This window comes from Lissotriton vulgaris, chromosome 5 (assembly GCF_964263255.1).
Source record: "Lissotriton vulgaris chromosome 5, aLisVul1.2, whole genome shotgun sequence".
In the NCBI taxonomy this organism is placed as follows: Eukaryota; Metazoa; Chordata; class Amphibia; order Caudata; family Salamandridae; genus Lissotriton; species Lissotriton vulgaris.
In genome coordinates, this window is record NC_141693.1 from 1,588,033,596 (window position 1) to 1,588,039,595 (window position 6,000).

Consider the following 6,000-nt stretch of genomic DNA (forward strand, 5'->3'; position numbering starts at 1 on the left):
CCCGTTTTTCTGTAATCACTCAATAGTGTGAGACATATTTTCTACTAGCATCCTCCAATAACAATTGGTCTGAATTTCAACACTAGCTGTTGTTAGTTTCAATATTGTCTAACCAATGAATTGCATTACTATGTTGTAAACTGTTTTGAAATGTATATACTCATTGACTCTGTACATACAGAAGTGTATTTTCTTGCACATAAAATTGTAAATCCTATGTGTCGATATGATTAGCAAGCTTATATAACTGTCACCCCCGCGCTCTAGTAGCGTTCTTTTAATACAAAGGTTCATTGTTGCAATGGCATTCTTTCTTTCTTCAGAGATATATTAGTGAATATACTTCCATAATTAGGAGTAGACAAAACTCACTTTAAAATTGCACATCTGATATTTTTAAACATCATTTTCCGACACATTGACACCATTCTAAGATGGCGCCCAAGAAAGAGGCAGAGTAGTCCTCTTTTGATTTCCAAACAATTCAGCCCTAAAAACACGCGACTCCGCACTGCATTTTTCTGCTTGCGGAGTAACGGCGAATACATTCCTTGAACGCGGATGCTTTGAACATGTAAAGGCTCCCTGTCAACACGCACGTTCGTTTGATTTACTTACACCCTGCTATTTAGTTATGGGTTGTAAACTATGCCCTTGCATTTTGTCGTTTTATTTGTTTAGACTGGTCCTTGTCGAATGCATCATTGACTGTGGCCCCCTCTGACACTTTTGCGAGGAGCGAGCTTAAAGAAGAGAGCCTTGATAGCTACTCTAAATACGCCTAAAGGTAAATTTACCCGATCTGCGCACCATATTGTTAGGCTTAAAACTTGGGCTTATCTTTTTACTCATGGGTCTAACTACTTCACCCATTTCATTTCTATAGATTGTTTCATTGTTTCATTTATACGTTCCGAAATTTTCCTTGCGACCCCCGTGCAAGCAAGTACAAGATTCGACCAAAGAAGCTTAAAAAGCAAACCTCTACGTCTTGAAATAGGTAATGGCACTATTTTAAATTATTGAACCACCTTAGTTAAAAGGGTGGAAAAGGATATTGATACATACCCCATTCTTGAATGTCCACAGATACAACGCTTCTGCTCTACATAGCGCCTCTCTCCAAAAACACGGAGCAAAACTATCGATTTAAGGTACAGACATTTGACAACATAACGAACGTAGTTTGGTCGTAGCTAAGCACAATTAGGTTATTATTATCATGCGCATTGATCTCAGGTTCATGACAAAGTAACAATGTACCTCTAATTTAGAAAGCCATGCAAATGAGTATCTAGCAAAGTAAGCCATACAATTGAAAGCCATACAATTGAATAGTCAGCAATATGTTCCATATAAGTTGTATATGAGAACATGACTGCCTGCTTTATTTATTACTTGGGGCACGTCACACATTAGTTGGTTCAGATTGAGAATTCTTTGATATATTGAATTTCGTAATGAATTGATGCATTGTAAATATGTCTGAATTTGCTTGTTGTACTCATTGTGTGTTCTCATTGTCTATGTTAGCATTATGTTTTTAACCTCTCATTAGTTAGTATATATGTTATTTGTAAATGTGTATAGCGCAATAATGAATGTTTAAATCAGTTATTAGATCATAGTCAAATTGTTTTATTCTATTTCTACTAGGGAGTTACAATATTTACTATCTACTGTCCTGATGATGGTCTTGAAGAGTTGCCCATAAAGACCGAAACGTCGACTCTCAGCTTTATCCAAAAGGAAATTCTTTTAATCTGTATTTTGGATAGGCGGCTAACAGGCCTTACAGAGATCTTGATTTATTTTCAGACATATATCCTGTATTCCTGTTTTGCATACTTTCTTTTGCATTGTATATTTCCCTTTGTGACCTAATTTTGATAAAATTCACTTTTTTGCCTATACACATGTCTATTTGTTTTTGTCTCACTGTAAAGTATTGTCATGTTTAATCAGTTATAAGTGTATGAATGTTTTTTAAATCAACTGGAATTAATTTTGTTCAGGATAATTAAGTTACCTGTATTCAACTCAGTTCCATAATTAAGTCAACTCAACCAAAGACAACAAACTCCTTTGGAGGCAATTTTACCCATCCTATTATATTTTTACCCAAGCCCCCAAAGGTTTACTGGGTTGCTCACTCTATTTACCATTATTTACAAGGCAGCACTAAGCCACTTCATGTGGCATAACGGTGCCTTGCAAATAAGGCCCCCTTTCACGCTATGGTTAGCGTAAAATTGGGTGTTGCAGTGGGCGTTCCATCTCAATACCCATTGTTTTTCATGCTTCTCCTATGTACAAGGTTGGCGTTCATAGGAGGTGGTGCCAAATTTAAGACCAGGTAAAAACCGGTCTTAAGTTGGCAAAAGAGGAGAAATGCATTATTTCTACTCGGCTTTGCTTTTTCCATGTGTGCTGCCTTGTGCCGAAGACATGAAAAATGCAAAATGCCATGGATTGGTTATGTACAGGAAGGTGTCCCTTTCTGTACATAAACAGTCCTTTAATAAAAATGCAATTGTGTGACTTTCATGTGTGCTGCATGAAGCAGCACACATGAAAGTGACATAATGGTATTTTAGGATTGTTTATGTGCAGGAAAGGACACCTTCCTACACAAACAATCCTCCCCTGTACACAGACACCATTGCACAATGGTGAAAGGGTACCTGCGTTGATGCTAAGTTGCTAAACTTAGCCAGATCGCAGGGGGAAACGTAAGGCTGCACCATCTCCTTGTAAATATGGTGCGGAGTGAGGCGTTAAGCCATGACGGCTAACGCCTCTCTCCGCCACTTTCTTGTACATATCCCCCTATGTTTGTACATTTTTTGCAATACATGAAATCAGCTTTTCGCTAGAAGTGTTTTGAGTTGAATTTTTTTTTTTACAAATATACATTTTTACAAGAAGAAAAATCAGCCCAAAGAAACCTACTTAAACCTAGAAAAGCAGAAGTAATTGACTGCTTTAACTTTTCTTTGTTTCCGTGAAACTCCTTAAAACTTATCAAAACATAGCAAAGAAACATTGAAAATGAAGCTAAATTACGAAGAAAACAGCCTACAATATTAGTATAGGGATACAGTCATTCTTGAAGATGAACGTAAATATTTTAAAAAGATACATAACTTATCACGGATTTTACAGTGAGTTAAAAAAGTTCTCTGTATTTGGGGCTATGGGGAAGCAGGTGACAACATTTCAACAGTGTGTTTTGAAAATGTATAACTGTCTTTGGAACGCATACTAACACTTGCTATATATTTTGTGATACCAATGAGCCCCCGTCAACAGTAAATACATTAACACCCACGAGGAGCAGCATTAATGACACTTTAACATTTCAGTTCAAAGCATAAGACGTTTTACGAAGTGAAAACGTGGAAATCTCAATACTTTACCAAATTCCTCTGTACTGTCAAACGTGAGTGGCGTCAGTGCGTGCGCAAAGATGCGAGGGAAGGGCACACCTTCGTTCCTGTCCCGGTAGCCAGGGAGGGTGCCTCTGCCGACAGTTGGGGTTTGACACACCGCTGCCTCCCGTTCTCTGTCGGGTGTCACGCGACGAATGAGCCTTATGAGGGCCGTCACACGGAGGAGTCAGCGTGGCTGCTGACAGGAAATACCGAACTTGCAAGGCCGCTTTCACCGCCATGAGAGAACGTCAACCATTTAAACAAATAAAAACAGACAATGCAAACAATAGCTGACAGCATACACAGTTCAATGTGTAAAGTGTGTATCATATCAATCAGATGCAGGTGCCTTCTCAGAGTGACGCCTACTAACGTGTGCAATCCATCCTAGACTTATTCTGAGTTTGCCTGTGCCCCTCTCAGTCACACAGTATGTCTGCTTTGTTTTACTGTTGCGTTACTGCTCAGGTCCCTGGCGGTGGTTGAGTGAGACTCCGAGTCACAGCTGAGTATAATGACATGTTGAACCTCTTGGAAGCTGCTTTTCTCATTTCTGCAATTTTAGCTAGAGTCTGATAAATTAAATTTGTTTATATTTCTTACGTTTTGCAGCAGTTAACTTAGTTTATCGTTCCTCAAATGTGTGCAATTTCTGATATTGTTTCCCTCATCTTCATTGTTTAATTTTGCTCGCCAGACAGTGTCACTCATAATCATTGAAATGTCACTCATAATTACTCTAACATTATTAAAATGTCACACAAGCAATCTGAAACCTTGGCAGCTATGAGAGAGCTGTTATTATTTGTTTAAATTATGTAGTTGGATGGGGTCAGTCGCTGCTCCATGTATGCAGCGGCTGGTTTCCCAACTGCTGCACTCAGCAATGGCTAATACTTCACGCTGGTTTTCGTCCTTCTGTTGTGGCCTGGGACCCATGTGCGACAGAGAGGCCCTGGAATCTTCACTCATTCTCTGCATGCTGACTTGCTTTATTGATTGCCAGTAGTAAGGAGGACCCGGGGGACCAGTGTGGGCGAGGCTGCTAGGGCATCTGTGTTTTAGTAGTTAAGCTAACTTGCTATGGAAGCTCTTGATAAATAACATTGATGTTTCAATCAATCTGAGTTACCTTCGCCCCTGTCCTGTGGTGTACTGGGTCTGAAAACTTTGTAGACATGCAGCCTGACACTGCTCTGGTCAGTTTTCAGCTGCCTGCCGTTAGTACACTTTAGTTCAATGACTTCTTAGTTTCTCGTTGCTCAAATGGGTATATTTTCTGATATTATTTGTATGTCTAAATTGCTTATTACTCTTGTGAGAAAGTGTCACTCATAGTCGTTAAAATGTCACTCATAACTACACTAAAATTGTGAAAATGTCACACTTAGCAATCTGAAACCTTGGCAGCTATGGCTGAGGCTCCCTATTAATTATGGTGCACTGGGTGTCCCCTCGTCTGCGCGTCTTCACAGTGGGCATAGGGTGGGGCTGGTGACCAATCCCATACAGTCATGCGCATCGCACAGCAGCGTAATAAAAAGTGCGCATGAGTATGATAAGTGAGATGAGGCATCCCAGGACCCAGCCAGACTACTGAGAAAGACTGTCACCCTGCGGCACCGCCAACATAATTTAATTATTACTAGCCCCTGCCTGGCTAGCCTTCCCTTGCCCACTTCTGCTGCCCGCTCGCGCCTGCCACTAAAGCTGCAGGCCAGTCCTCAGGTGAGTATGTCCGAGCCGAGGCAGGAGTGGTCCGTGGTGGCGAGGAGTCTCAGTGGGTGATCCGATGGTGACGGACGCTGACTTTGAGCTGGGTTAGGTGTCACTACGAACAGTGAATGACCTGTGAGACCGTACTCTGTAAAATTGTTAACTCTGATCCCTAATCTGGCGAGTGAGTCTTGAACACGTGGAAGTGGAGTGTGTGGTGAGAGTAGGGCAACAAGCTGTAGAATTCGGGCGCGTATTAAGGCGCCGACCTAGAAAATACTCTAGAAAGTTGGACCTAGGAAAATTGGTTCTGACAGCCGAATGTGGCTAGTAAATCGTACCCCTTGGGATGGGAATAATAGAGGCAGTGAGTTTGACTGGAGGCAATACTGGAAGGGGGTTGGACATCTGACTGGACATCTGACTGGAGAGAGGAAGGGGGATCCGGAATGGAGCTTCGGTGTGATACCTGATACATGGGTAGGTCAGATCTCATGCCTTGCTTTAGCGTGTAAATCCTGACACCCTCCTAAAATGTAGATGAGCAGAATTATGACCCAGCAGTGACGCTTAATACCACTTTCATATGGATGGTGACTCTAGTGTCAGCATCTGGCAGTCAGCAGAGACAGAGAGGGCAGCTAGTTAGGAAGCGACTCCTGATGCTCACTACCAATTTAAGGGGCAGTGTCATCAGGCCAGGAGTGCCTCGTAGCGCCACTCTCGAAGGCAGGTTTATCCTAACTGCTTGACTCTTATTGCACCTCTCGGCAACCATTTACTATGTCAGGGTCGCTGGCCCCTGGTGTGCTTCATGCCATTTATTCTTTGAGGTTTCTCTCAACTTCTT

The 6,000-nt window shown here is 41.5% G+C and overlaps 1 protein-coding gene across 2 annotated transcripts in view; it reads right to left on the reverse strand.

The window, feature by feature from the left end:
* Positions 1-3,567, reverse strand: part of LOC147716747 (dehydrogenase/reductase SDR family member 4-like) — a 142,396-nt gene extending 138,829 nt beyond the window's left edge. For both annotated transcript variants that reach the window (XM_086923688.1, XM_086923687.1), the window contains exon 1: positions 3,420-3,567. The gene's annotated coding sequence lies outside the window, so the exon portion shown is untranslated. The remainder of the gene's footprint in view (positions 1-3,419) is intronic.
* Between the last annotated feature and the right edge of the window lie 2,433 nt (positions 3,568-6,000).